Source organism: Pleurodeles waltl, chromosome 4_1 (genome assembly GCF_031143425.1).
Source record: "Pleurodeles waltl isolate 20211129_DDA chromosome 4_1, aPleWal1.hap1.20221129, whole genome shotgun sequence".
Taxonomy (NCBI): Eukaryota; Metazoa; Chordata; class Amphibia; order Caudata; family Salamandridae; genus Pleurodeles; species Pleurodeles waltl.
The window spans coordinates 12,883,237-12,893,117 of NC_090442.1; the positions used below are offsets into that span (position 1 = coordinate 12,883,237).

Here is a 9,881-nt window from a genome sequence, read left to right on the forward strand (position 1 = left end):
GCTTAGCACATCTCCTGGATTAGCCTAACTGCTCGGAAAGCTACCTTAAAAATTGGAGCATTAGGTGGTCTAAATTGTACCTCTGGAAACCAAAGTGTGGTTTTCTGGACCCCCTGCACAGTGTGCCTAGTTTTGCCTCCTACAATCAGGAATTGTGGTTGGTTGCAATTGGGCGCTTATATCATGATCAGGGTGATTAGTGCCCCATCCAGTCACCTCTCCCACCATATATCATCCTTTGGGGTCTCTCAGTGTGAGGGCTATCACCAGGGGCACCATAGGGGCCAACCAGATGTTCACCTTCCTGGCATAAGCCTCCAGGAGCACCATCTCCCCTTCCCAGGAACTCTGCAACATCCTGGCTGACTACTTCCACAACAAGGTATCTACCATCTACAGCAACTTCAAACCCCATCCCACCAACCTCTGCAGCCTCTGCACACCAACTGATGCCACCCACAACCATCCACTCACCACATGGAAACCACTCACCAGACACCACAGCCATCATGAACTCCATCCACTGTGGAGCACCCATGGACCCCTGCTCCACCACTTCTTCAATCATGGGAGCAAGAAAATCAGTTGTGCACCTCAATAGTCAATGCATCCATCACCACAGCCACCTTTCCAGATCAATGAAAACAAGCATAGGTCAGACTCCTCCTCAAGAAACCCTCCACGACCTTAAGAACTATCACCACCCTATCTCTCTGCTCCCCTTCCCCACCTAAGTCCCCGAGAAGGCCATCAACTACCAACTCACCAAACAACTGGAGAGCAACTATCTGCTGGACACCTCCCAAACAGGCTTGCATGCCAACCACAGCACCGAGACTGCCCTGATCACTGCCACTGACGACATCAGGTCCTTCCTTAACCATGGAACTGATCCCCCTTGACCTCTCAGCAGTGTTCAACACTGTATCACACCAGACCCTCATCCAAATATTTTGCCACATCGGGATACAGGGAGACATCCGTAAATGGATTGCATCCTTCCTCACAGGACGAGCCCAAAAGATCTGCCTGCCACCCTTCGCTCCAGAGCCTAAGGACATCATTTACGGCATTCATCAAAGGCTCATCCCTTCAACCCCACCCTGTTCAACACGTACATTACACCCCCAGATGACATCATCAAAGCCCATGGCCTTAACATCATATCCTCTAAGTGCATCCTCTCGTTCTCAGAAGACCCGCTACCACTAGGACCAACTTCCACAGCCGCAGGACCAACATCACTGACTGGATGAAGACCAACTACCTGAAGCTCAACACGGACAAGTTGGAAGTGTTTATTTTTGGGAACACCTCACTGTGTAATGACACCTGATAGCCCTCAGAACTCGGACCCACACCGACAGATCACACCCGCAACCTCAGAATCATACTGGACAGCAAACTCCCCTTAAAATGAAGGATCATCGCAGTCTCTTTGGCCTGCTTCCACACCCTTCACATGCCTAAAAGATCTTCAGAATGTCCCTGTCAACAACAGGAAAGCCGTCACTCAAGCCCTAGTCACCAGCTGGATGGCCTACAGCAGTGTCCTCTATGCAGGACTCACCTCCCAACTCCTGAAGAGACTCCAGACGATACTGAACTCAGCCCCCAGACTCACTCTGAACCTACCCAAACAGACCCAATTCACCCCCCACCTCAGTAACCTTCAGTGGCTCCACATCCAGAATTCAAGATGTTGACACATGCCTACAAGGCCCTCTGTGATCAAGGACCAGCATACATCAACCACTGTCTGATCTTTGAGCAACCCTCTAGACACCTGCGCTCCGCCTCCCTCGCTACGATATCCACATCCTATGAAGAAACAGTGTTGCCAGGTCCTGGAACAATCTCCCCCTACACCTCCGAACACCATTCTCTCTCCCTGAATTCAGAAAAGAACTCAAGACTTGGCTCTTTGAGTGATTCCAGCAAGAACACAGTGCTTAGATATCCCTGGAAATCTGAGTTGACTGATTGATAGGCCAAATGAGTTTGCCCCTAGTTGGCCCCTCACTGTCTTTGCAGTTTAAGGAGTTCCCTAGCTGTCAGATTTGTTTCCTTCTTCAAAAGTACGAATACATTAAGTAACTGCATCCATGCTTGGCCATTGCCCAGATATTTCAAGTCACCATGTATTATGTGGGCGTAAATGTAGTGTGACGCATCAGCATGTCATTGCCTAGGTTGATCTTCTGCCCTCCTCCAGGCTCGTAATTCTACAGGCTGTGTATAGAGTAATGCAATATGTCCACGAACAAAAACATAAAACAATGATCCTTACTCCCAGTCTCTGGTTGTGTCTCAAATGTGGCCATGACCAAAGGAAAACTAAAAAGGAAATCAGACAAGAGGAGCATGTTCGATCTGGATCCAGAAGATTACAGTCTTTTGGGTTGCCAAAGGAAGAGATGTGCAATCCGTAATTTAATGGTGGTGCCCATTTTTCATCTCCCTACGCCCCAGCTGTGACCAGGAGGAATATGGCCTTCTCAAAATGCGCCCTGAGAGGCCCCTCCACTCCAAAACAGGACACAGTTTGTGGTGTCATGTAACTTGGTCAGACATAATTGGTATTAATTACCAGCCCTGTACATAATTCCGCCAAAATGAGGTCCAAATTATAGATCATCGCTGGGTTGGGTGGTGGAAGGGGACCTACGGAAGGCCATTGTTTGACTGTGGCACAATTCAATCTCTGCCACAACCATGGCACGTTCTTGCTGCACCTGCTTGCTGGAGGGCTTGCTCCTGGGTAACCAGTGCCTGTGCCGTTGTGATCTGGAAGGTTTCCAGTCTGTATCCCGTTGAACATCGTGGGGCAATGGCGACACCCCCCTTGTCTCCAGCCCGCCTCGGGCATCTGTCAATGTTGTGAAAAATAGTGTGGCTTGAGAGTCCACCAACGCAATTTGGCTGTGTACATAAGAGAATATTTGGCCGAGTTGCTTGGGCTTCTGTTTGATCAGCAAGAATGAGTACTGTAGTCTGGATACATGTTCATTGAGGCCTTGAAGATTCGTCAGGGATCCTTGGACCCAACAACTTGCAGTATGTGGCTGTGGTCCCAGTAGTTAAAGATGTCCCTGTGGACTCGTTCCAGTGAGAAGATATGGTACGTTTAACACCAAGGACTGTATGAAATAGCCAGTCCTCGAGTAAAAGTTTCTTATTGGGGCCTTCTCTGCCTTTCGGAAGGCCCACCACTCTTGTATTGTTCAGGCGAGATTGGCCTTCGACATGCTCTGCCTTGGCGCATAGTTGTGATACCTCTATCTGGAGAGCCTTGATGTGGGACTGCATCTCCATCAGCGAAGAGTGCATTCCAGCCACCACCTATTTGTTCACATCTTTTGTCCCTGAGGATGGCTTTATCTGCTCGTAGGAGCCCCATATCAATCACTTTGAAGTCCAGTTTAGTTTCCTGAGTAGTTTTCTCATTCCCTTGTGGCCGGTATACACAAGGTAAAGACAGGAGTTGGCACCTGAGCTGATCCAATGTGAACAGGAAAGCATTGTAGTATTTGAATGCAGCTACCTTTGTGATATACTTCTAGGGGAGTTATCTTTGTTATACACTTCAGTACAGTGCAGTAACCTTTGTTACATATTTCCAGAGGAGTTCACTTTTTTATACACTTCCTGAAACTGAAGAAGCAGCAGTACATCCTGCTCCTTCTGTTTCCCCAATCTGTTTATGTTTAAATGAAGAGGTGTTTATAGCCAGTTATACTGTGTATTCACATTCTGTCATACTTACATGTCCTAATTTTAAATCTCTTTACATCCAACAGAAAACAAGCCTTGAATGCATGAAATGTTTATGAATAACAACAATGGTTCAGTAAATCAACACAAAATAGTCAGAAATAATTAGAGACTGAGGACCCTGAACATAGACTGATCGATGCTGGAAGATGTTCTGAAGGACAATTCAGTGGATGTAAGAGTCTGAGCTGTGCACCTTCACTCCCCAAGACTGAGAAATGACCTTTAGACAATTAAGGCAACAACACTGACAAACCACCTCCTGAATAAACAGGTGACTAACACCAGCTTTGATCGTGGGATCTGTATGATTTGACAACCACAGTGCTCTGATTCCTAAAAGCCCCAGGTGTATTGTAAACTCACCCTCGTTACATCACACCAACCAGAGAAAACAACTTAAGGGTAAAGGAAAGAGGAGTTTGCCTGTCTACAATACAGCGGACTGTCCTAATTTGCACCGAGCAAGAGGAGAAGGATTAATCTTTACCCACAAAGCGTTGAAAACTGTTATCCAATCTAAAGACATAGGTGGTCATTCTGACCCTGGCGGTCTTTGACCGCCAGGGCGGAGGACCGCGGGAGCACCGCCGACAGGCCTGCGGTGCTCCAATGGGGATTCCGACCGCGGCGGTAAAGCCGCGGTCGGACCGGCACCACTGGCGGGGTCCCGCCAGTGTACCGCGGCCCCATTGAATCCTCCGCGGCGGCGCAGCTTGCTGCACCGCCGCGGGGATTCCGACCCCCCTACCGCCATCCAGATCCCGGCGGTCGGACCGCCGAGATCCGGATGGCGGTAGGGGGGGTCGCGGGGCCCCTGGGGGCCCCTGCAGTGCCCATGCCACTGGCATGGGCATTGCAGGGGCCCCCGTAAGAGGGCCCCTACATGTATTTCACTGTCTGCTGCGCAGACAGTGAAATACGCGACGGGTGCAACTGCACCCGTCGCACAGCTTCCACTCCGCCGGCTCGATTCCGAGCCGGCTTCATCGTGGAAGCCTCTTTCCCGCTGGGCTGGCTGGCGGTCTGAAGGCGACCGCCCGCCAGCCCAGCGGGAAAGTCAGAATTACCGCCGCGGTCTTTCGACCGCGGAACGGTAACCTGACGGCGGGACTTTGGCGGGCGGCCTCCGCCGCCCGCCAAGGTCAGAATGAGGGCCATAATCTCTCATAAGGAAGCCTTGCTCATATTGTGAGTGTGGCAAGTATTTAGTGACCATTGTACTTTACTTTTAAATGAAAAATCAAATGTCCTAAGTACCAACAAATACAAGGAATGTGAGAATATTGCAAGTGTTTTAAAACCATGTTGGCCCATCAGGAAGCACAGTCATGTGATGTAGAAAAATATAGACCCGACCCAGAGGCACTAACCAAGAAAGAAGAATCATACACATGCAGTGAGAGCTGTAGTTTGTCATCACTAGTAAAGCAACATCAGCAAACACACACAGGAGAAAAGCCATTCGGATGCTGTGATTGTGTGAAAAGTTTTAGTCGATTATCAAACCTGCAAAGACATCAGCAAACACACACAGGGGAGAAACCATACCATTGCAGTGAATGTGTGAAGAGCTTCAATCGGTTATCACACCTACAAATACATCAGAAAACACACACAGGGGAGACACCATACCATTGCAGTGAATGTGTGAAGAGCTTCAATCATTTATCACAACTACGAATACATCAGCGAACACACACAGGAGAGAAACCATACCATTGCGCTGAATGTGTGAAGAGCTTTAGCCACTTATCAACCCTACAACTACATCAGCGAACACACACAGGGGTAAAACCATATCATTGCAGTGAGTGTGGAAAGAGTTTCAGTGTGTTATCACATCTCCAACGGCATCAGCAAACACACACAGGAGAAAAGCCATTCGGATGCTGTTATTGTGTGAAAAGTTTTAGTCGATTATCAAACCTGCAAAGACATCAGCAAACACACACAGGGGAGAAACCATACCATTGCAGTGAATGTGTGAAGAGCTTCAATCGGTTATCACACCTACGAATACATCAGGAAACACACACAGGGGAGACACCATATCATTGCAGTGAATGTGTGAAGAGCTTCAATCAGTTATCACAACTACGAATACATCAGCGAACACACACAGAGGAGAAACCATACCATTGCAGTGAATGTGTGAAGAGCTTTAGCCACTTATCAACCCTACAACAACATCAGCGAACACACACAGGGGTAAAACCATATAATTGCAGTGAGTGTGGAAAGAGTTTCAGTGTGTTATCACATCTCCAACGGCATCAGCAAACACACACAGGAGAAAAGCTATTCAAATGCAGTGAATGTGTGAAAAGTTTCAGTCGATTATCAAACCTGCAAAGACATCAGCGAACACACACTGGGGAAAAACCATACCATTGCAGTGAATGTGTGAAGAGCTTCAGTCGGTTATCACACCTACGAATACATCAGCGAACACAAACAGGGGAGAAACCATACCATTGTGCTGAATGTGAGAAGAGCTTTAGTCACTTATTAACCCTACAAATACATCAGCGAACACACACCGGGGAAAAACCATACCATTGCAGTGAGTGTGGAAAGAGTTTTAGTCTGTTATCAAACCTCCAAAGACATCACCGAACACACTTGAGGAGAAACCATACCATTGCAATGAATGTGTGAAGAGCTTCAGTCGTTTGTCATACTTCGAAATACATCAGCAATCACACACAGGTGTAAAAACCATACCATTGCAATCAATGTGTGACGAGCTGCAGTTATTTTTCAGATCTCCAAAAACATTAGCAATCACACACAGTGGAAAAACTGTACCATTGCAATGAATGTGGAAGTAGTTTTAGTGATTCCCCAAATCCCAGGATTCATCAGCAAACATACAGAGAAGAAAGCCCATTCAAGTTCACTGAGTGTGTGAAGAGCCTTAGTCAATTATCAGACCTAAAACAGCATCAACGAACACACACTGGGGATAGACCATTCAAGTGCAGTGCATGTGGAAATAATTTTAGTGAATCTTCAACATTAAGGAAATATCAGTGAATAAACACAGGGGAAAAGCCATTCGAGTGCACTAAATTTGTGAAGAGTTTTAATCGATTATCAGCTCTCCAAAGCCATCAGCAAACACACACTGGGTAAAACTAATCAAGTGCAGCAAATGTGTGAAGAGCTACAGTCGCTTAGCACACCTCCAAAGACATTATCAAACACACACAAGGGAAAAAACATACAAGTGCACTGAATGTGTGAAGAGCTGTAGTCTGTTATCTCACCTCCAAAACCATCTTCGAACACACAAAGGTTTATTCAAATTCAGTGAATAAGAGAACAGCTTTAGTCAATACCAAGCCTACATAGCCATCAGCAAATTACAGAAGATGACAACATTTTAATTTTGTGGGACATTCAAATGCCAGATGCCAAAAATGTTGATGATAGAAGCCCGACTAGTCAGAAAAAAAGAAACACCCACCTATTTGTAGAACTATAAAAGAGTCTGTTGTCAGTGATTGATTATTTCATTTCTCTATATATAAGAAAAAAAAAAGAAGATGCAAGCAACACAATAAGACATCAGCAGAGTGCAGAATAAAAGAAAAGAAACAGTGTTTTCCCTCTGATGAAGCAGAGCTGTAAAGAAAAACATCCAAGCACACCTGATCACGCTACCTGTAAAAGCAACACTGTGAACAGTGCTTGGACTAACAAGTGTATTTTCAGCTTTAGGTATCAGTTCTAAAACCTATAAACCCAACACACTTGAACTGATTTAACGAGCACAAACTGGAGAATACTCAGAGCTGGTTGTGGTGTTTGGGCGCTGTATGCAACATTGATGATTCTGTGACATCGGTCAGAGAATATTGCCCAGAAGCACAAGAAGTGAAAGACGGAAACATGAGCTGTAACTCTCAGGGTTAGTGTGTGGAGTGCACAACATTTACATCCCAAGAGCGGACGCTGGAGAACTGATGCTCATTTCCATCATCACATGCATCTGTAAATGCTTCCACCATAGCGTTTCTTCCCCAGTGGTGTTCAACAACTGTATCCTTGAGAGATTGGACGGATCACCACGGTCTATGTAAATTATTAATTGCTAGATTAATTGTATGTAAATACATTTTATGGGTTTTTTATTTGCAGAGAATCATTCAACCAAATCCTGACTGGATTGGCACATGTGGACCCTGCAGTGGTGCCTGTGCGGGCAGTGGCTATAGTACGGGGGAGATCTGTCAGTCCCCATCATAATCTCCCTCAGTCCTGCAACAGGAGTAGTTCAGAGGGGGAATGAGGTGAACATGAATTGCAAGATGGCCTTTGCTCCCCCTTCAGTCATGGCTACTCTAGTCACTAATACTTCCACTTCTGGGTGAGGAGCTTGCCTAAGGAATCTGGTGATCAGAGGCCTTTTCGAACAGAACCTGTTGTTCCGGAAAGCACTGTGGGCATTGTGGTGGGCACTCAAGGCCTCCTTCTACTCTATCCAAGGTTGGTCTGTCCAGATCCTGGCAGACAACTCTGCAGCATTGTGTTATGTCAATACGCTCTGAGGAATAGGGTCTCATCTCATTTGCCTGTAAGCTTTGACACTGGTCTTTGGCACACCTCCAAGGGATTTGGATGACTACCGACCACCTAGCAAAGTGTCCCTGAATATCAAAGCCAACAGCCTCAGCTGGCGTTATCTTCCCGATCATGAGTGGTGTATGCCATGGATATTAGCCCAGGGCATCTTTACCCGGTGGGGTACTCCTCCGACAGACTTGTTTGCCTTTTCTGTAAATGCTCAATTCCAGCAGTTCTGTGCCCTCCAGTGCCCATTCATGGGATCATTGGGAGACATGTTTCAGTTGAGGTGGAACTTTGAACTACGCTACACTTTTCCTTTGATTTCTTGAGTTCTGCAGAAGTTACACCAAGACCGGTCACATGTCATTCTCATTGCCCCATAGTGACCAAGGAGAGTGTGGTATGAAGACCCTCAGCGCTTCTCTACAGGCCCCCTTCGGAAGCTGCCTTGCAAATTACACCTTCTTTCCCAGTCAAAGGGAATGATGCTGTATCCTAGTTTCCAAGGCCTTCTCCTTCATGCCTAGAGACTGAGCGTGGAAATCTGAACTCCATGCAGCTGCCCCGAAGGTGGTAGACATCGTCTTGTTAGCATGGCGACCCGAAAGCAAGTCCATCAAAACAAGAGCTGACTTACCTGCTGTAACAATATTTCTGAGGTATACTCCATCTACCTGCAGATTCCTCATTGACCTCCCCACATCCCCATTTGATGGATGTGTTATAGGGATAGTTAATAAGAGCTTTGATGTTTCTGGATCCAGAATGGTGCCTGGGATTATTCTACAGGTGACGAATCTCCAGGCAGATAAGAGTATCCACCAAAAAGTTCTTTACCACAGGTAGGAAACTTTTACCTTCCTACCCTCATGCCTTCCTGTCTGCGTGACATGGTGGGAGTTCACTGAGAATTGTCTTCTCCACCTGGGCTGAGGACAGTAGGGATGTCTGATTCATTAAATGGTTGATTGATAAGAAATCTGTCCCTAACTTTCAGTGCGGACGTGCAGAACAAGGAGCTGCATATAGTTGCTCTGACACCGAATTGTGTAATTTTAAGGCGCCAGATAACGGGGAAACAGAATTTCATTTTGCAAGCTGTGTTTGTCAATGTATTGTTGTCCTTAAAATGAAAATAACCATCTTTAAAAAAAAAAAAACTAATGTAAGAAGCTGTAAATACGTTATAACTTTCCTCCTAATATCATATGACCCAGGTGTTCTGTAATAATTGGCCAAAGGTATGAAACATACTGAAACTAGAGAGGAATTGTCTAAGTATGTGAGTTTTAGCTCATAAATTGACATCAATAGCCTAACAATTCATGTCATCCATATGTTGAAGGAAGCTGCTGGTGCATACTTCTGCAAGTTTGATTCAGCCAATGGTGTTCTAAACTATGGATTCCATTAAGTAAGTATTTAAACAATAGATGTATGTTATACTTCTGGTGCAGCAATTCCTTGTTTCTCGAGTACTGTTTATGAATTGATTAGCTAATGTTAATATGCATTTTTGTAATTTGTGTATT

The 9,881-nt window shown here is 46.0% G+C and overlaps 1 pseudogene; it reads left to right on the forward strand.

Moving 5' to 3' along the window:
• Window positions 1–5,079: 5,079 nt before the first annotated feature.
• LOC138287217 (zinc finger protein 271-like) lies at window positions 5,080–6,723 on the forward strand (annotated as a pseudogene).
• The last annotated feature ends 3,158 nt before the right edge of the window (window positions 6,724–9,881 follow it).